Here is a 22,656-nt window from a genome sequence, read left to right as displayed (position 1 = left end):
CGGGGAAGGGGCGGATCGGTCTGGCCCTCCATTGGGCGAGCCACGCTGAGGGATATCTCCAAGAACCAATCAAAAGCGCGAATCTCTACCCGAAGTTGTGTGGGGAATCGCCTAGCATACCCGTTTTGGAGGTCACAGGTCCTCCAGGCGTAGTTAGTGGCGGAGCAAGCTGTGAGGGGAGGGTCTTCGAGTTGTCGCCCGCGTGAATTCGGGGGCCCAGTGAATGTCTGAGGGGAACCTTCACTCCAGACTCCGAGTCAGTCCGAACCCAGGTCTCTCTCGTCTCTGCCTCGACGACGTTTTTTTGTACCACTTTCCCCTCCTTTTCCCCTGGGGTCCTTTTGGTCCCGCCCCTCTCTCTTCCCCCTCGAAAAGCCGAATTTCGCAGATTCTCAGCTGTGAAGAGAAAATTTTGCCGGAAATTAAAACCTTCCTTCTATTAGGCAGTAGTCGGTTGATGGGACGGGCTAAAGGTCGCTTGGTGTCCTGACAAGATGCGTTACTGTCTTGCTAAGATCATCTTTAATGCTTGAGGGAAAATAACTAACTGCAAACCTAGAACTTTCGGATTACTATCCAACTTGAAGGTAAGACTCCTAGAGAAATTTCTTTTTTAACTATTATAATTCAGATACCCTTAAGAAAAATTCCATAGCGATGTTTATAGATGTTTGAAAAGAAAGAGGGTTTTGTGTGTATTTTAGCGTTTAGTTAGCAGTCTGAGTGTTTGATGTTTTGTAAGTGTGTGCTTTGATTTGTACCTTAGAAGATAAAGAATTTGAGGAGATGGGTTGCGGTAATTGCAACCAAAGTGAAGAGTAGGATTATAATTTTATTCCAAGATCTTACATGAGACCAAAAAGTCAAAGAAATATATATATATATGTAGTCAAATGAGTAGATGACCAATCAGAGAATATTTTGAATCCCAAAAGATGCCCTAAGTTGCCTGTAACTTTGTAGAAAACAATTGAAAGTAACTTTACAGAATTCCCACTTCTTGGGAGTTCATGAAGTTGGAATTCTTAATTTTGTGTTCACTTTTGAGGGATAAAGGGGGTTGGTTTTAAGAATATTTTGGAGTCAAAACGTAATATTGCTTTATAGACTTTTGAGGTACCTCAAACTTTTAAAGTAATGAAAAGTATTTACTGTACTTTTAAAAAATGCAAAACAATAAAAATAAGTGTAAACTTTTGGACTTGACTGGCAGTAGATATCTACCTGAAAAGTAACAATGGTGCAAGAGTGGACAAAGAGTATGGGGCTGGAAATTATGTGGTATTGACTACCTTTGTGATTTCTGTCAGGGTGCTCGTTTTCTGTCAGAACTTCTGGTTTATTTATTGTTAGAAAATTTTATTACATGACCACCAAGATCCCTTCTGCACTCTAAACTTCTGCAATATTTAAGAAGCTTTTCAAAATCACACTGAAATCACTAGGAAATTTACATCATTTATACCCATGCAAAAGTCTGCAAATTCTTATCTCTTAAAGGGTCCAGCTAAACTGAACTATCATCTGAATATGTTACTACTTGCACTGTACTCTTTTATACTCTTACACTCTCTTATCAGGCCTGACCCTAATTTGTAGAGCCTGAGCAAGAGTATGGTTCAGTTCAGTTCAGTCTCTCAGTTGTGTCCGACTCTTTGCGACCCCATGTATAGCAGCACGCCAGGCCTCCCTGTCCATCACCAACTCCCGGAGTTCACTCAGACTCGCAGCCATCAAGTCAGTGATGCCATCCAGCCATCTCATCCTCTGTCATCCCCTTCTTCTCCTGCCCCCAATCCCTCACAGCATCAAAGTCTTTTCCAATGAGTCAACTCTTCGCATGAGGTGGCCAAAGTACTGGAGTTTCAGCTTCAGCATCATTCCCTCCAAAGAAATCCCAGGGCTGATTTCCTTCAGAATGGACTGGTTGAATCTCCTTGCAGTCCAAGGGACTCTCAAGAATCTTCTCCAACACCACAGTTCAAAAGCATCAATTATTCGGCGCTCAGCCTTTTCCACAGTCCAACTCTCACATCCATACATGACCACAGGAAAAACCATAGCCTTGACTAGATGGACCTTAGTCAGCAAAGTAATGTCTCTGCTTTTGAATATGCTATCTAGGTTGCTCATAACTTTTCTTCCAAGGAGTAAGCGTCTTTTAATTTCATGGCTGCAATCACCATCTACAGTGATTTTGGAGCGCCCAAAAATAAAATCTGACACTGTTTCCCCATCTATTTCCCATGAAGTGATGGGACTGGATGCCATGATCTTCATTTTCTGAATGTTGAGCTTTAAGCCAACTTTTTCACTCTCCTCTTTCACTTTCATCAAGAGGCTTTTTTAGTTCCTCTTCACTTTCTGCCATAAAGGTGGTGTCATCTGCATATCTGAGGTGATTGATATTTCTCCCGGCAATCTTGATTCCAGCTTGTGTTTCTTCCAGTCCAGCGTCTCTCGTGATGTACTCTGCATATAAGTTAAATAAGCAGGGTGACAATATACAGCCTTGACGTACTCCTTTTCCTATTTGGAACCAGTCTGTTGTTCCATGTCCAGTTCTAGCAATTGCTTCCTGGCCTGCATATAAGTTTCTCAAGAGGCAGGTCAGGTGGTCTGGTATTCCTATCTCTTTCAGAATTTTCCACAGTTTATTGTGATCCACACAGTCAAAGGCTTTGGCATAGTCAAGAAAGCAGAAATACATGTTTTTCTGGAACTCTCTTGCTTTTTCCATGATCCAGCAGATGTTGGCAATTTGATCTCTGGTTCCTCTGCCTTTTCTAAAACCAGCTTGAACATCAGGAAGTTCACGGTTCACATATTGCTGAAGCCTGGCTTGGAGAATTTTGAGCATTACTTTGCTAGCGTGTGAGATAAGTGCAGTTGTGCGTAGTTTGAGCATTCTTTGGCATTGCCTTTCTTTGGGATTGGAATGAAAACTGACCTTTTCCAGTCCTGTGGCCACTGCTGAGTTTTCCAAATTTGCTGGCATATTGAGTACAGCACTTTCACAGCATCATCTTCCAAGATTTGAAATAGCTCAACTGGAATTCTCAAAGACCATGTATCTAAATATTTAAGTTATGAAACATCAAACTATTATTAAAAATATATTCTAATCTACTACCTTCACAAACCTCTGTAAATAATAATCTGGAAGGCCAAGTTTACATTTAGAATTCTCAGACTTCTAGAGTCCTCAGACTGACCCTATTCTTTTCCCATTCCAAGCTGCTTCACCCACCTCACTCAACATATTCAAGCCATGTCCACATCCCTAAGTGAAGTCACTCAGTCGTTTCCGACTCTTTGCGACCCCGTGGACTGTAGCCCACCAGGCTCCTCCATCCATGGGATTCTCCAGGCAAGAATACTGAAGTGGGTTTCCATTTCCTTCTCCAGGGGATCTTCCCGACCCAGGGATCAAACCCAGGTCTCCAGCATTGCAGGCAAACGCTTTAACCTCTGAGCCACCAGGGTAGCCCCTCCCTAAACCCCCTGCAAATAGTGATGGGTAATGAGCCGCTCTATCTGCCCTCAAATCTAGCCACTCTGAAAGAGGTGTGCATGCTCCTGGTAGACGTGACCCCTTGACCTCAGACTCCCTGCCCTTTGTAGCAGGAGGAGGAATCTTACCCAAGTCTAAGGGCAGTACTGTTACAAAACATGCTCAGTTATCTCTTCTCTCCCCTGGAATCAGTCATTCCCTCACAACTAGATAATTCCTAACAATATTGAGAGGACTTCCGTGGTGGCTTAGAGGGTAAAGCATCTGCCTGCAATGCAGGAGACCGGGTTCGATCCCTGAGTCGGGAAGATCCCCTGGAGAAGAAATGGCAACCCACTCCAGTATTCTTGCCTGGAAAATCCCATGGACAGAGGAGCCTGGTAGGCTACAGTCCATGGGGCCGCAAAGAGTCAAACACGACTGAGTGACTAGGGGAGAATTCCTACTATTATCACCAAGTCCTACTGGCTTAATCTCTTAGCTGCTGCTGCTACTAAGTCGCTTCTGTCATGTCCGACTCTGTGCGACCCCATAGATGGTAGCCCACCAGGCTTCCCCGTCCCTGGGATTCTCCAGGCAAGAACACTGGAGTGGGTTGCCATTTCCTTCTCCAATGCATGAAAGTGAAAAGTGAAAGTGAAGTCACTCAGTCGTGTCCGACTCCTAGTGACCCCATGGACTGCAGCTTACCAGGCTCCTCCACCCATGGGATTTTCCAGGCAAGAGTACTGGAGTAGGGTGCCATTGCCTTCTCCGTAATCTCTACTAGCACTAAGTATTAAGTGTTAGTTGCTCAGTCGTGTCCAGCTCTTTGTGACCCCATGGACCATAGTCTCCCAGACTCCCCTGTCCATGGAATTCTCCAGGCAAGAATACTAGAGTAGGTAGCAATTCCCTTCTCCAGGGGATCTTCCCGACCCAGGGATCGAACCCAGATCTCCTGCATTACAGGTGAATTCTTTACTGTCTGAGCCACCAGGTCTCAGCAACTAGCACTGAAACCATCCACTTCTCTCCATGTCCAGTGTTGGTACCCTGTTTCAAGTACGACCCCTCTCACCTGGATAATTGCACTAGCCTTTTATCTACTCTTCTTCTTTTCTAATTTTCTCAAATCTGCTGGCCATTCTACCCAAAATACACTTTTCAAAACATAAGTCTGATCATGTCACTTTCCTGCTTCAGACCTGTGTATGGCTTCCATTGATATTAAAATAAACAACAAAATCCTTAATTGACCTACAAAACCCATCATGATCTAGCCCCTTCCTCTTCTATTTCAAAGTAAATGGTCTTTAATTTCCAGAATGCACCATACTCTTTCAATTTAGGAATATTGCATATGTTGTTTCCTCTACATAGAATGCTTTTCTCTTTGCCTGATGCTCATGTGATGGTTTGCATAATGGATGTAATGGAGGCAGATATCATGAATACCTCCTATATTTCTAACCTGCATGACTTGACAGACAGTAGAACCATTCATTGAACTAGGAAATACTAAAAATATGACAAGTTTGGGATGCTCTTTGATCTTGCAGCTGATGAATATGAGGTACCTGTAAGACATCACATCCTTTGGATCTCTGCTCAAGCTACACTTCATTTACTTCGAGAAGCTTTCTCTCCCTGTCAGGACTAGGTTACTAACTTGTTTGTTCCTTTTCTTCTCATCCCCATTTCTTTCTGCTTGTTGTTGTTTTTTACTCACATCTCTCCCATCTCTTTTCACTCCTCCTCTGCAACAGCAGTTCTATGAAAACATACTCCCCTTTACCCTATTTCTCCATCTTCTTGTCTGACACTTGGCTGTCATGTGTCAGACAAGAATACAGACTATATATATTTTTTTTAATCTCTCCCATATTCTACTTTATTTTTTAATTATTAAAGACTTAGCTACATATTCATCCCCTTTACTCTCTAGCCATCATTTTAATTGAAGTCAGTGTCCATGCTAATAAACCATGTACTATTCTTCTTGTCTTAGTGTTTCTCCTTGGACTTACATTTCCATTCTGTTTCAGCCACAAATTCCAATGGACCCCTTCTCGATCCTTTTCATCACTCTTCCATCTCTGAAATTCTGAACTGCAGTTTTTTAATATTCAGCTTTCTCAGTCCTCTACAATATGCCCTTGCCTTGTAACCTCAGAGAACTCCCATCTCTACATCTTTCCTTTTCAATTAATTATGATTGCCAGATAAAATACAGGACACTCAGTTAAAGTTTCAGATACCCAGTGAGCAGTTAATCCCCTGCCCCCAGTTAATTTTGAATTCAAATAAACAGTGAATAGATTTTTAGTATAAGTATGTATTATACAATATTTGGGATATGTTTATACTTGAAAAAGTATTCTTTGTTTATCTGAAATTCAAATCTAGCTGAATGTCCCTTTTTAGTTTCCAGTAAATCTGGCAACCCTATACAGATTCATCCTTTCTATATTTTCTTCTCTATCCAGCCTAGAATCTGTGTATATAATCTGCACCATACCTTTGCCATCACCTCAATTCCTGGTACTCTGTTTCTCTTCATCTTTATACTGCTACCCCTGCCCCACATCTACCTGCTTCTCTGCTAGGCATTGCTCCCTCTCTTCCATGTAAGTGTTGGGGATTCTTAGGAATATGTAGTTGCTCTTTATCTAGCTCTGCACACCCCTCTGTGATACTGTGCATCTTGGTGTCTTTAAATGCTGACAGCTTCCTAGTCTTTGTCTCCTGCCTTGGCCTTCCACATGATTCCTGACTCTTATCCAGATGCCAAATGGATATTGCCATGTATGTAGCCACTTACACCTCAGATTTTATACTACCTATTTTCATCCTCCCATTCATTAATTCTCCTGCATTTTTTTTTATATACCTCATCATTGAAGTACAAGCTTGCGAGTAATCTTCATTGACATTTTTTTCACCCTCATCTTCCTCATTAGTCAGTCACTGTCTCTAGCCAGTTTCTCTTTTCCATTCCTATCGCTGCCTCTTGCCTTCAGGCCTCAAACCAGTTTGGATTTTGTCGTTGATACCTTCCTAACTGGAAGTCTTCCATCAGAAACTGTCCTCCATGCTGCTTCCAAAATCATATTTCTAAAATATAAACCTGATTGTGCCACAGTCTCTTCACTAATTCCCTTTTGCATATGGGATAAAAGTCACTCTTTCTAGTGTAAATACAAGCCATTCTTTTTTTTCTTTACTTTGCAATATTGTATTGATTTTGCCATACATCAACATGAATCTTGATATAACCTTAGCACTCCTATCGCTCTCACCCTCCTGCATCTTTACAATGTTTCATCTATTCTGATTATGTGTAATTGCCAAAAGAGTAGCATTCCTTGTTGCTCTGTCTATTCTTCCTGGAATACCCCTCCAAGTTTGGGTTCAAGCATCTCCCTAGTACTGTGCGTCCTGACCTGCCAGAGTAGAGTTGATTGTTCCTTTGTGCTGTCAGCATTCTGCCTAGGATCATTTAACGCATTGGTCTCAGCCTCTAGCCTGAGAGCTCCTGAAGGGCAAGGATGATGTGTTATTTGTATTTGTATGCATAGCATCTGGGACATGGTTAGAAAATAAATGTTGAAAAGAAGTATATAAAGAACAGATTTGTGATCTTCATGATAAGATGAGGACCAGAGATTACAAACAAATGTTCTTGATAGGTTAAAAAAATAATAAGGCAGGCTGAATGTAATATAATAGGAAGTGGTGAAGACTGGAAACTGAGAATTATATGCCTTGTCTATATCTACAAGGTACATTGCTGATTGTAGCAATATAGAAATGAAGCAAGCCAAATATTTAGATTGCTAAATATCTAGATTTTTTTCAAAATGTTTTAATGAATGGGAGTATGCATTTATTTTTATTGATTTATGTATATTTTTGGCCACACCATGCAGCATGTGGGATTTTAGTTCCTCAACCAGGGATCAAACCTGCACTCCCTATGTTGGGAGCACAGAATCTACCACTGGACCACCAGGAAAGTCCCTTGATTTTTTTTTTTTTAATATGAGGTATCCTAAGAAACTACTCAAGACAAGACAAACATACCTGTGGGTCAGATAGCCTAGTCTGAGTTCCAGTCTAAAAAAAAGTAAGTTGCTTTGGTTAAGATAGCTTCTAAGAGTTTTATTCATTTGTTAACTCACAGCCCTACTTTTGTCAGTTACTAGAAATGATAGATGCTAAGCAAATATATGGGCTTCTCAGGTGGCTCAGTGGGTAAAGACTCTGCCTGTAATGAAGGAGATGCTGGAGCTGTGGGTTCAATCCCGGGTCGGAAAGACCCCATGGAGAAGAGCATGGCAGGCAACCTGCTCCAGTATACTTGCCTGGAGAATCCCATGGACAGAGGAGCCTGGCAGCTGTAGTTCAGGGGGTCACAAAGAGTTGGACACAACTGAAGCGACTGAGCACATAGGCACGCAAAGAAATACATGCAAACTTCTAGCTGTAATAAATGTATGTTAGCAGTGCTTAGTGTGTAAGCAAGAGTCAGTTTTTTTCTCTATATAATGTCCTCCAGTACTCCTGAGCCTAACTGCATTTTTACTTTGCAGTTAGACTATCCTCGGGCCTTGTCCAGGTTCTTGACCCCCTTGGATAAAAGGTCCTTGTGCTTTATGAAACCCTGTATTAATCTTAAAGACATCTCTTCTACCCTTCTGGAATGGACATCTTAAAGCCCTACCTCTATAACACTGATCTGCTCATCTTTATGTGTCTTTCTTATGTGAATCAGCATTGAGCAGTTATAAAGAGTGGTTCTATGCTTTAGGAAAGCCTGACCTTTTCAACTTTCATATTGTCAGTTCTAATTTACTCCACACTTAGTACAGGAGGCAGCAGACTTGTTCCGTAAAGAGCCAGATAGTAAATATTTTAGGCTTTGCATTCCGCGTCTCTCTGTAGCAACTACTGCTTGTTGCACAAAAGCACCATAGACGATATATAAATGAATGGGCAGGGCAATGTTCCAGTAAAACTATAAAAACAGGCAGGATAGATTGGACCTGCAATATATAGTTTGCAGACTCTTGGCTTTAGGATGTGGATTTGTACCTTTATACCATGTGAAAGGGTAAACATCTCTTCCGCACTCACCTTTGCTCCTGCTACATCAATCACACGACTTTCCCAGTCCTGCCTCAGACCCTTGGCCCAGGCTGTTTCCTTGCCTGGAATGCTTCCTCCCTCCCATCCCGACTCCCTTCTTTCAGATGTCATGACAGGCCTTCCTCTATTCATTATTTTCTGACATAACATTCTCTTTCTATCACAGATTATGTCTATTTTACAGTTGTTACCTTTTTATCATCTGTCTCCTTCAGTAAACAGTAAGCTCTCTGGGGATAAGGAGCATGTCTTTCTTATTCACTTTTATATGTTATTTAGTGTATCTCTGCCATTCAGCAATATCATGATCATATAGTAATTAGTACTCTGTGTTGTGGCTCTAGCAAAATGCCTTGTATGCATTAGACACTCACCAAATGTTTATTGAATGGATAAATCAATGAATGACTCAGCCTGAATTTTGATTAACCAACTTAGTTGTTCACCAGGAACTGATAGAATAGTTCTATGATGATGCAATGGTATATACACAAAGAAGTAAAAAAATTTTAGCTTTCTGATTAATCTGATTATACCTACATGTGCATTTCAGTCATAGTGACTTTCTTAGTAAATGTTTCACTCTTTCTCAATGTATTAGCACACTGATGCATTGAAAATTTATACAACTCAGAATACCTTTCTATAACTCATTTCCAAAAGTACAGAATAGCTCTAGCTGCAGATCTGAATAGGTCAAACAATGCCAAGTGTATACCGTGAGATTTTATGGAGGTTTACCTCATATAAGGAAGGTTAGAACTCTAAGAAAAATACTGACATAGTTTTGTCTTTTAGCAGAAAAGGTATATTTGGATAATAGAGTAGTAAATAGGACTTAGAGGGTCAATTTTGATCCTTGTGTAACTATCTTCAGAATCCTGGCAGTTAAGCAACTCTGAATAAACTTAAAAAAGTTTTTTGAACTGGAACAAAACATAATATCTAAGACCAGTTTCTTTGTATTCATCTGAAAGCCTTCTGTTATACTACTGAAGTAAAAAAAAAAAAACTATTGACAAGCATTGCATCCATCCACACCCAACCTGTTAAAAGAACTATTGGAATTAACTATAGAACAGGAAACTTATTAAGCTGTACAACATTACATTATTGCCTTTTCTGTTGACAAATAAGATTGTTAACAAGTTTGCATCCATATAAATATATGACAAGAGAACATAGTGATCCACAGATTCACTGTTAATTTCTCAGGCATCCATCAACACTAGACTCTGTGATGATTATGTAAATCCTCTCCCTCACCCTGATTACAATCATTCTTAAGAAGTAGAAAAGAACCTATTTGAGGTCCCAGGGTTGAGATATACCATATGTTATAAGTAGAGTTGTTGCATATAGAAATAATTAAAATAACTTTTAAAAAAATAAAAGACAATTATTATAAGATTGGATTACATGAAAAAGTTAAAATACCCAAACAGCATTTGTTTAGCCGTATAGTATACAACTCCCTGGTGGCTTAGATGGTAAAGAATTTTCCTGCACTGCAGGAGATCTGGGTTCAATCACTGGGTTGGGAAGATCCCCTGGAGAAGGGAATGCCTACCCACTCCAGTATTCTTGCCTAGAGAATTCCATGGACAGAGGAGCCTGGAGGGCTATAGTCTGTGGGGTCTCAGATATGATTGAGTGACTAACACTGTCACTAATTTCATAGTATCCAAAATACAATTTTTTAATAAATAGAGGATGGATATGGGGACATCAGGGGAGAATTATTCAAATTCAGTTCAGTTCAGTAACTCAGTGATGTCCAACTCTTTGCAACCCCATGGACTGCAGCACACCAGGCCTCCCTGTCCATCACCAACTCCCAGAGTTTACTCAAACTCAGGTCCACAAGTCGGTGATGCCATCCAACCATCTCATCCTCTGTTTTCCCCTTCTTCTCCCGCCTTCAATCTTTCCCAGCATCAGGGTCTTTTCAAATGAATCAGTTCTTTGCATCAGGTGGCCAAAGTATTGGAGTTTCAGCTTCAAAATCAGTCCTTTAATGAACATTCAGGATTGATTTCCTTTAGGATGGACTGGTTGGATCCCTTGCAGTCGAAGGGACTCTCAAGAGTCTTCTCCGACACCACAGTTCAAAAACATCAGTTCTTCGGCACTCAGCTTTCTTAATAGTCCAACTCTCACATCCATACGTGACTACTGAAAAAATCATACCTCTGACTAGACGGACCTTTGTTGGCAAAGTAATGGCTCTGCTTTTTAATATGCTGTCTAGGTTGGTCGTAACTTTTCTTCCAAGGAGCAATTGCCTTTTAATTTCATGGCTGCAGTCAGCATCTGCAGTGATTTTGGAGCACCCAAAAATAAAGTCAGCCACTGTTTCCACTGTTTCCCCATCTATTTGCCATGAAGTAATGGGACCAGATGCCATGATCTTAATTTCATTCAAATTGAACTGCCACTATTCACTTGTGTATCTCAAGAACATTTCAGGCTCATTATATCAGCTCCTTCTCATGATAGTTTATAGGTGCCTCCTCTAGAGACTCTCAAGTTTCAATTTGAGGGTCTTTTTTTTCCCCTCACATTGTTCCTCTTGTTGTTTAGTCACTCCGTCGTGTCCGACTCTTTGAGATCCCATGAACTGGAGCATGCCAGGCTTCCCTGTCCTTCACCATCTCCCGGAGGTTGCTCAAACTCAGGTCCATTGAGTCAGTGATGCTATCAAACCATCTCGTCCTCTGTCATCCCCTTCTCCTCCTGCTTTCAGTCTTTCCCAGCGTCATGGTCTTTTCTAATGAGTGGGCTCTTTGCATCAGGTGGCCAAAGTATTGGAGCTTCAGCTTCACCATCAGTCCGTCCAGTGAATATTCAGGGTTGATTGCCTTTAGGATTGACTGGTCTGATCTCCTTGCAGTCCAAGGGACAAAAATGGCCATAAAGTTGGTAAATTATTTTTATAGTAACAGCTCCCCAATGTATATCTGTAAACCTCCTGGTCCTCTTGTGTTTGTAACCACTTCAGCATCTTCCACAGGTATGTCAAAAGCACCTCAAATTCAGTATGGCTGTAGTAGAGATGGCTAATATTTGTTCCCCTTTTTTCGTTACTACCCTAACTTCATTTCATTCAGGTGCAATGTGCCTAGTTTGAAAAAAAAAAAGCGTAGACCGCCCAACCTTCCTTATTCCTAGGGATACACTGACGTTTTGGAAGTCTGGGCAAGGCTTTCAGGACAGCTATTTAAGAGTACGAGAGGGTATTTAGCCTCTTTGCCCTTCCCCCTTTCTCCCTGCCTGAAACTTGGATGTGAGGAAAAAGAAAGACCCTCAACTACCAAAATGTAAAACTTTCAGCCCATATTTTACTTACTCAACATTGTAGGCAAGTTGAACTCTTAGCCATTAATATCATTTTACAACAAATGTTGGCTAACTGCTTGCCCAATTGTAGTCTTTCCAGTTTGAGTATGTTCTTAAGTTTGGGGGAAGCTGATAATTGTAGATGAGAGAGTGCCCTCTGTTTAAAGGATTCGTTGGGAGAGCCAGCAGCAACCACCAAGCAGGAAGAATGTAGAAAGAATAAAAGGGGCCAAATAGAGTAACTGAAAACCATCCATAATGTCTCAGGAGATTAATTTTGCTACCAGAATTTTTGTTTGGAAAGACATCAGATCATTTTGATGCTTATTTTTAAGAAAAGGGTAGGAAGCCTGTAAAATGTATAACAGGAGCCTTACTCAGTGCTGTAAATCTCTGAAAAGGAAAGCATAAGTTTTGTAGTACTAGTCAGTTTTCTGAAAAGAGGAAACTCTTTAGCTAAGAATTGGTGAGTAGAGTATAAGGTATATAGTATAACCTTGAAACCTAAGTGTGGCAAAGAGATGTAAAGAAACGTGATAAACTCATAGAATTTCTAGATTGGAAACCCAACCCTGTATCCAGTTTATGAGTTTCCTTTGCCATTTATCCTTTGCTTTGTTCTTGAACAGGAAAACTTCACCTCCAGAGTAACTGTGATCTGCTTCATAAGTTTCAGCCACACTTTCAGACCATCACTGTAGGTAGGGGGATGATGTTTACTTAGTGTCTTGTGTAAACCTCATGTTTGTGAACATTTCATGTCAGCCTATGTTTTGAAAATCCTTCCAAGGTGTTTTTCAAAACTGAACTGGAATTCCATATTTATTCTGACACTGAACCGATTTTCTAATGTATCCTATCTTGTAAGAGGAAACAGAAGTCTTAAAACATCTTTAAAAAAGCCTTTTAAATCTAAACTTTGATCATGCCATTTTATAATGTTTAGGAAATAACGCATTCAGAAAAGATGCAGTGTTTCTTTGGTTGCTGGTAGACACAAGTGCTTTTTTCTCATACGAGGCCAAGAATATTTTTAGGGGAGGAAGTGAGAGTGGGAGAGAGTGTAGACAAACAGATCTATAAAAACAGTGGCTTGAACCCTCAAGACAGTCTATGACTCAGTAACAGAGTTGGGTAACCTGAGCACCCTGAAGCAGGCCTGACAGATTCCCGGAGGAGATGGCCCACAGAAGGGCGGTCTGCGCATGTGTCAGTAGGGCCAGAAAACTGCGAACCTTCGCCTGCCATAAAGTGATTTCACTTTTCAGTTGCACAGATTCTAATTTGAAAAGCTTTTCTGAATATTTAATGAACAGAGCCATGAAGCAGCATGTATCTTGCCTCAGATGCCACTGCTGGCTTTTCTTGATTCCCCTCAGATAAACTATTGCTTCTGTGTACCATCAGATTAAAAAATCGATGCATAACTAAAACAGCTAAACTAAAAATAAAAAAATAAAAAACCATAAAATGCCCACTTTAAAGTTAACTTTTAAATCCAACACAAGGTCTAATTAAGTCTATTATAATTGCTATTTTTAGGATTTTTATCCTAGTCTTTCTCATGTTTAATCCCTGTGTTTGATTCCAATGAGTAGAAAACACTAAGTTCTAAAATAATGTCACTGGGAGTTAGTGAGAGAGGACAGAAAAAGAAGGTACAAATCAGGTCCTTGGAAACCTTGAATTCCAAGGCATGAAACCTTGCCAGCATAGATGGACAAGTCCAAGTGCCAAGCAAAGATGGTAAGCTCTCCATGTGTATATTTCTTGTAAGCTTGGGTCGAGTTTGTCCTGTAGTCTTTATCTTGCCATCTGAGTTTACAAACTCTACCAGCATAGCTTGCCCATTACCTTGATATGTGAAAAGTGTGAGTGATAAAGACGTTCAGTGATTTCTGTTTCTTCACATTGGACTGTCAGTACATGGGCATCAGTATTAGAGGTACACAGGTCCTCTTAAATATTGTTTGATGATGATACCAAGTTAAGTGCTTCAGTATATCATAGGAAAGCAATCCTAAAATAATGCAGCACCAGTATAAAGTACAGGTATGCTGTCATGGGCTTCCCTGGTGGCTCAGAAAGTAAAGAATCCGTCCGCAATGTGGGAGACCTGGATTCGATCCCTCGGTTGGGAAGATCCCCTGGAGAAGGGAATGGCTACCCACTCCAGTATTCATGCCTAGAGAATTCCCTGGACAGAGGAGCCTGGCGGGCTACAGTCCCTGGGATCACAAAGGGTTGGACGTGAGTGGTATGATATGCTTGTAAATGAACAGCTAACTCCGTTTGGAGGTTAAGAAAGACTTTTGATGCCCAAGGTAGAGGCATTAAGCAGAAAAACATAAATACATTAAGTGGCAAAAGATACAGAGTATTTTGCAGATGTAAAGAACAGTGTTATTTTTATTTATGTGAGCATGCTAATGTCTTTGACCACTCTAATTGAAAGCATAAATCATATTTACATGAACTTATATTGACTCTTCCCCTAGCTCATATTTATATTTAGTAACTTTTTAAAAAAATTTTGCTAATCAATGATCTTATTATTTTTTACAGCTTCTTTATTCCTTGATATAACTACCTCTTAAACTAGAGGTACTTCTCTTACTACTCGTTTACGGATGCCCTTCTTCAATTTACCTTCCATTATTAGATAGTCTGCTTTTTCTTATTTTCCATGTGTGTTAAGTATTTAGTTAGTGCATACTTACAGGCTCTGAAGGCAATCTGGCTGCAATATCTATCACTCCTTCAATTGCCAAGGTTGTTTCAGCTGATCTGACTAGCCAAGGCCAGTGTCCGCTTCCCACCTCACCTCTCCATGTGTGTCCCTCCCAAAGCTGCACACTCAAAGAGAACCACCTTCCCTAGTAAAGAAGACCATTCGTTGGTCAGGGGTATATGAGTAGTTACACTCCCCTGCTAGAATCTGCAAAGCACCCACATGGTACCAAGCAGTAGACTTAAATGCTAGGAATATAGCAATAGACAAGGCGGACTTCACTCTGTAGTCACAATGTCTGTTTCCAAATAAGCTTTTCATCAGTGCTTTGTTATTCCAGACTCTCACTTCATTTATTACTAATTTATTTATGTAACAAATGGCAGTAAGTATCTAGTGTCCCCAGCACTGTGTGGTAATATAATTGAGAAGATAAATGTCAACAGTTAAATTATCACACTGTGGTTAAAAGAATGCAATGATGGCATGCACTGGATACAGTGAAAATGCAGAAGACAGATCATCAACTTTAGCTGGAGAAGTGAGGGAGAAAATCCCAGAGATGATGATATTTGAGCTGAATTTTTAAAAATTAGGAGGCAAAAAGATGGAAAAAGACTTGAGGCTGAGGAAAGAGCACTTAGAAGAAGACATGAAATAATGACATGTTTAATGTGGTTTCCTCTGCAACAAGTTTTTTGTAATTTGAGTATAAGGAACATGAAGTGCCATAAAAGGAGAAGAGTCTCTACAGTGGATGAGAGCCAGACTCTGAGCTGTGTTGCTCTTGACTGCCTTGGCATGCTGAAGACTCACTGCATGCATTTTGTTAACTTAAGTGCTTAATGAGGAAGCATGGAAAATGTTTATCTGTGTCTCACTTCCTGCTAATTTCTCCCAGGCTTCACCACGTCTTTCTTCCTAACTCTAGCTGAACACTTCTCCATACCTTGCCTTGTAACTCTCCATGTAATACTTAAATGCTATTTCAGTTATCACAGCTTTTCTACAAACCAAATAATATGAAAAATTTGACATTCTAAAATTAGATTTATATTAGCTATTACTAAAATATTGTTGGGATTTAAAATACCACTCTTACTTTATACAACTAATATCTTTATTTAGCTCTCCTGTTTATATTCCTTTTTATGATTAATTATTTTTTTTCAAAAGCATAAAAATATTTTGAAAGTAAAACAGTAAAGTTGTGAAATGTTTTTATATTGGCTTCAAACAAAACTTACATAGCTTCTTCTGTTTTTTAAAAAATGAGTGTCTCTCTTGAAGAGATTTCTCCATATACAGAGATACAAAAGCAAGGGAAAGTAACTTAAAATACTATTAAACTAAATAAACCCAATGAAACTCATATAGGATCAAGTCAATATCTACCCATTCTTGAACAGTAAAATCTGAAAATGGAATGTGTGTCTAAGCCTTTCCTTAATTTCGAGAAGCATGTACTAAGGATATATATGCTTTTGTCAAACTCCATTATAGTCATTGGAAATATAAAAATGAAAAATACAGTCCATACTCTCAGTGGATTTGTTGTCAAGTATTAAGTTGAACCACGTGAAACTGCATTGTTTTTTTAGGTCAGAATGTTCAAATATCAGTTCAATCTAAGTATATGTGTGTGTTACATGTATATTAAATAGAAATTTATAATAATAGAGATACGAACAACGTGCCCTGAAAAAGTGCATTGTGCTGCCCAGAACAGTCTGTGAAAGCTTTCCAGAGATGACATTTGAGCTGAATTTCAGAAAATGATTGGGAGTTCACTATGTGTTCACGTGAAGTGAAGAGAATGAGCACATTTCAACAATAGGAAACAGCGTGTGCACAGTTGTTGAACAGAGAAAGGGTCTAGCTCATGCAAATGCTTCAGGTTGGTTGGAACGCCAGGTATGTGGAAGGTGACAGAAGAGGCACGCTAAGGAAGCAGAGGAAGATGTTAGAAGGTAGGAGGTACCAAGCCAAAGAGATGATGCTATCCTTGAAATTGGTGAGCTGTGTATAATCCACAGAATGTGCAACACAACTTGTTAGTGTTCATAAAGGAAGTACTACTATTTATATACATATTTTACCTGCGTCTTTTCAGATTTTCTAATTGTGTAAGGACTACAGTATATATAATTCTTTCTGCAGGACTGAATGTAAATAATTTCTAAATAAATAAATATATATGTATTACAGTGTGTTAGAGGCTGAATTGTCAGTCATGCTTCTCTGTCCATGGAATTCGCCAGGCAAGAATACTAATGTGGATAGCCGTTGCCTTCTCCAGGGAATCTTCCCTAACCACGGATTGAACCCGAGTCTCCTGCATTGCCAGCAGATTCTTTACCATATGAGCCACCAGGGAAGCCTCCATATTAGAGTAGAAGTGAAGTGAAGTCGTTCAGTCATGTCCAGCTCTTTGCAACCCCTTGGACTGTAAGCTACCAGGCTCCTCCCTCCATGGGATTCTCCAGGCTAGAGTACTGGAGTGGGTTGCCATTTTCCTTCTCCAGGGGATCTTCCCGACCCAGGGATCGAACCCGGGTCTCCTGCATTTCAGGTGGATGCTTTAACCTCTAAGCCACCAGGGAAGCCCTATATTATTGCAGTAGAGTACATGCTATGTGATCAGAAAGTGTAGAGGCTCTATACACTACTGCATATAAAACAGATAACTAATGACAACTTACTGTGTAGAACTTTCTCAGTATTCTCTGTGGTGCCCTAAATGAGAAAGAAATCCAAAAAAGGGCAGATATAATGTAGCTGATTCACTTTGCTGTACAGCAGAAACTAACACTTTGTGAAACAACTATATTCCAATAAAAATTTATTTTAAAAAAGTTTAGAGGCCTTGATTAGATTATGAGAAGCAATAGAAGAGTTGGTTTATATTTAAGATTTCAAATTATTTATGTCCTATAATTATTCAGTCTCAGGATTCAATAATTTACTTATGTTGAATTGATTTATTGACTTCCAGTACTTTACTTCTTTAAAACATTAAACTTTGCAAATAACTTTCATTTGTGTTTGGTATAGTTTATGTTAAAGGCAGAAGGAATTAGGAAATACTTACCTGTAGCTCAAAACAGATATGGTGATAATTTTGCAGCAGTTTTAGGGGAAAAAATTATATTTAAGAGAAGTATTTAATCCCATTAGGCAGAAGTGAAACTAAAATCAGAAACAGGATCCTACCAAAAGAAGTCATAGCTGTGAAGAGTTTAATACTATATCATAATTGCAAGAGGATTGCAGGTAAAACATGCCTTATTCTAGCTACATAATCTTCAATATTAAGTACAACCAGTCCTTTTTATATATGACATATGTTAGTCACTTGCCTGAGGTTCCAAAACACAGTTTTTAAGGTCAGGAATGATACACTAAATTCAAATTATCCATTTGAAGCCTGTTTATAGGTCAGCAAGATCCAAAAGTCAGCAATACATTGAGTAATGATTATGTTAGTACAAAGTATATTATGTATATTATATTTTGGGCATTTTAGATCTTTATGGGACGTAGAATATTTGATAATTTTTGGCCTTATACAAATATATAATAGCACTTTGAAATGCTACTTTAAAAAAAAATCTGTATCATTGTTCTACTGTCCTTTAGATAAGTAGTTGTCAGACTTTCTAAAAGAATTCTTTCTTCAAATGAATTCTTATGTGGAAGCCCATTATACAATAATTAGGCAGTTTACTCCATCAAAGAATACTTTATAGACCTTTGTTTTTTTTTTAAGATTGGAAGGATGTGGTGGGTCTTTGTTGCTCCGCTAGTTTTATTGAGTTTGCTCCTGGCGCTAGGAGCAGGGTCTACTCTTTTGTGGTGTGCGAACTTACTGTGGTGACTTCTGTAGGGGAGCACAGGCTCTAAGCCCGCGGGCTTCAGTAGTTGCGCTGCATCAGAATTTGTAACGCAGGGACTTAATTGCTTCCTGGCGTGTGGGATCTTCCTGGGCCAGGGATTGAACCGATGTTCCTTGCATTGCAAGGCAGATGCTTAACCACTGGACCACCAGGGTAGCCCAACTTTTGATGTTTTAAATCTTTGATTCTTATATCTAGCCTGGAAGTTCTGTATTTTGTGAATGTGTATTTTATATTCACTGTGTAATGTTAGCAGGATGAAAAGGAATTTACGTGATAGGAATAAAAAAATATGCTAATGACCTATGATCATAGGGCCTATACCTGAAGTTGCTTTCCCACAGGGTAATTGGAATATAAGAATATATCCATTGTCTCTAATGTGGTCCCCTCGTTTATGACCAGCACAGCAGTCTGCGACCTGTATCTTCTTGGTCAAGGATATAATATCCTCTGTTCTCATTAAGAGACTTCCCTTTCTCTGCTTTTTCCCTAGTTCTTTTAATTATTTTTGGTTTTGCTCTCTATTCATTTAACTACACCTTTGTTACCTTTGGACTCAAAAACCTGTCTGTCCAGTTGAGTATCTGGTTATTTTTTCCCTCACCCATGACTTATATTGCTGTAAGCTGATAAATATTTGAAACTATGTATACTTTTTATATGCTTACCTTGTTGTAAAAATTAGCACCATATAGAAAGGGGATAGCATTGGAGACTCAGAATTACAGTTTTTACATTCAAAGCATTTATTAGATGACTAATTTTTTTAAGATCAAGGTATGTCAGGTGGTCAATCTGATAACACATAAGTCACAATTTACTCTTTTAGCCAGTGCTTATTGAACCCCTATGATAAGCCAACAGTCATTATGAAAAGTTTGAAGTATATTTGTTATTTAGTCGCTAAGTCATGTCCAACTCTTTTGCTGTTCTGCCTGGCAAACTAAGTGAACGTGATCCAGCTTTACAGAATAGATGGATTACACACAAAGAAACCTCTTTATACACACACACACACACTCCCTGGTATAAGCTGTGAAAGAAACAAATGGAGTTCTACTGCACAAGTAGAGAAACTAAATAGAACAGTAAGAAAAGGAACGGGAAGTGAAAAGAAAAACATTCTAGGCAGGGAAGAGCTTGGGCAAAGGCCCTTGAGATGGGCTCTGGAGGGAGCTGAGCTTGTTCAAGCAACAAAAGCACGTTAAGTTCTATGAGGAAAAGATCTTTCTCTTTTGTCTAAGACTGTATTTTAGGACTTCTCTCGTGTCGCAGGGGGTTAAGAATCTGCCTGCCAGTGCAGGGGACGTGAATTCAGTCCCAGATCTGAGAAGATTCCACATAGTACGAAGCAGTTAAGCCCGTGCACCACAACTGCTGAGCCTGTGTGCCTCAGCTACGGAAGCCCGCACGCCCTAGAGGCCACCCAGCGCAGCTGCTGAGCCCACGTGCCAACAGCCTGTGCTCTGCCACAAGGACAGCCCCTGCAGTGAGAAGGCTGCCCACTACAACAAAGAGGAGCCTCCACTCCCCACCAGAGAAAGCCCAAGTGCAGCAACAAAGAAGATACATTTTTTTAAAATAATATAGAACAATGTATTTTAAATTAAATAGGCACTGCAGAAATATTTGTGTATGACTTAATAAATATCTGTGTACCTGTAAATAAATATCTGTATATAGGATGTAATGAGGACAGGCTGAAGTTCAAAAAGTAGGTAAGGACTAGACCTCACAAACCCTGTTTTAAAAAAAAAAAAAACTGGGGGATCTGATGTCATAAAGCCTCACTCACAGCCATGTGAGGAATTGTTTGCTGGGGATTAAAAATGGAAGAAGGGAAACCCAGGTTCATGAGTGCAGCAGAGGTGGAGAAAGTAGACCACCGAAGCCACTAACTGTGTTAGAGCCAGGCCAATGGGCCGACCTTGCTGCTTCAGCATCTCAGCAAAGGGAATGTATCTGGTTTCTCTTTTTATCCCTAGAACTACCATAGCCCCTCAACCCCCAGACCAATCCTGGAAAGAAATTAACCTTTTTAGAATTTAATCAAGCCCGTGAGGAAAATAATTTCAGAGTTTCTCCTAGGTCTTTGTATTATTGAGGAAGTGACCATCTGAAATGAAATCACAAAGAAAATTAAAAATGCAGATTATTCTACAAGATAACAGACTTGTAAAAAAAAAAGTCAGTGCCATGGAGAAAAAAGGCAGAGAAACATTCGGGTTATGTACTACAGTCTAATTACTCCCAGTGAATATTCCTTTTGAAGACATTTTACCACATGTACAGAAGCACAAACGAGGGGAAAAAAATTTTTTTTTTTTTGTTAACGCTCAATAAAACCATTCAACTTAAACTAAAAACACTTTTTTTTTTTCTTTAAAGAAGGCTTGGAATCTTAGTGAGACCCAGGAGCCTGTGGGAGAGGCCGCTGCAAACGCGCTGTTGACCTACAAAGACATGACCACCAACACCAGCCCCACGCACCCCTACTGGCCTCGGCATCTGCGACTAGACAACTTTGTGCCTAATGACTGCCCCACCCGGCATATCCTGGCTGGCCTATTCTCCGTCTCTGGAGTCTTAGTTGTGGCCACATGGCTGTTGTCAGGGCGTGCTGCGGTCATCCCACTGGGGACTTGGCGGAGACTGTCCCTGTGCTGGTTTGCAGTATGTGGGTTCATTCACTTGGTGATTGAGGGCTGGTTCAGCCTCTACCACGCGGACCTTCTCGGAGACCAAGCCATCTTATCTCAACTCTGGAAAGAGTATGCCAAGGGAGACAGCCGATACATCCTGAATGATAACTTCATGATATGCATGGAGACTGTCACGGCTTACCTGTGGGGACCACTCAGCCTGTGGGTGGTGATTGCTTTTCTCCGCCATCAACCCCTCCGCTTTATCCTACAGCTTGTGGTCTCTGTCGGTCAGGTATATGGAGATGTGCTCTATTTCCTGACAGAGTACCGTGATGGATTCCAGCACGGGGAGCTGGGCCACCCACTCTACTTCTGGTTTTACTTTGTTTTCTTGAATGCCCTGTGGTTGGTGCTGCCCGGACTCCTCATACTGGATTCTATAAAGCAACTTGCTTATGCCCAGAGCATACTGGATGCCAAAGCCCCCAAAGCCAAGAGCAAGCAGAACTAAAGAGTGATGAACTAGGCTTAAACACCGGCTATTGAGGAACTCTCCACCTGCCAGAAGATTCCAATCCTTGCTCCCACAGGTTGCAAGGACAAATCGAATTGATCTGTCAAACTCAGGTTGATGGGTGGGCAGTGGGAAGAAAGGAGCCGTGTGGAGCCACTGTCAGGAGCCAATAGGACAAAGGTACAAGAGAACCTAGGAAGTCTGTGATGGGGACAATTTTTTTTTTTAACTTTACAATACTGTATTGGTTTTGCCATACATTGACATGAATCCACCACAGGTGTACATGAGTTCCCAACCCTGAACCCCCCTCCCACCACCCTCCCCATGTCATCTTTCTGGGTCATCCCAGTGCACCAGCCCCAAGCATCCTGTATCCTGTATCAAACCTAGACTGGCAATTCGTTTCTTACATGATAGTATACATGTTTCAATACCATTCTCCCAGGGACAGTTTTTTAAATCAGGAAATAAAGATCTTGACCCTAAAAAAAAAAAAAGAAGGCTTGCCTCTCTCATACCTCCTCTGGCGTGATTGTGAGGGGATGGCTTCTGTTGTGAGGACTCCACCTCCAGTTCTAGGGAGTGAGTTGAGTCTAGGTACTCGCAGAGAAGTCTTTGGGAAGCTAAAGAGCGATTACTTGGTAGAGAACTCAGAAGGACATTAAGACAAAACTCTCTTTTCCCCAACATATACTGAAAATAACCTTGAGTGGAGCTATGAGTCTTAATGGTTGTTTTATATAACATTGATCAGCACATAGGTTCTCAATGAATGGAGATTTGTTACCTCACAGAGTAGTCTGTTCTACTTTTGAATTCCCCCTAATTGTTAGGAAGTTATTTCTTTTAACCAAACCAAACATTTTCCCCATGTTATTCCC

General features: G+C 40.2%; 1 pseudogene across 2 annotated transcripts; it reads left to right on the top strand.

Annotated features, from left to right (window-relative positions):
* On the top strand, positions 112-22,071 carry LOC102187557 (annotated as a pseudogene). 2 transcript variants are annotated; one of them, XR_001917980.1, is made up of 2 exons: positions 112-587; positions 21,005-22,071. The product of XR_001917980.1 is annotated as a 3-beta-hydroxysteroid-Delta(8),Delta(7)-isomerase pseudogene, transcript variant X2 (transcript). The 2 variants fall into 2 exon arrangements; XR_001295589.2 differs by having other exon boundaries at positions 113-587; positions 21,002-22,071.

The sequence above is a fragment of the Capra hircus genome, chromosome 4 (genome assembly GCF_001704415.2).
Source record: "Capra hircus breed San Clemente chromosome 4, ASM170441v1, whole genome shotgun sequence".
Taxonomy (NCBI): Eukaryota; Metazoa; Chordata; class Mammalia; order Artiodactyla; family Bovidae; genus Capra; species Capra hircus.
The sequence above is the reverse complement of the archived record's forward strand: the minus strand, read 5'-3'. Positions and strand labels throughout refer to the sequence as shown.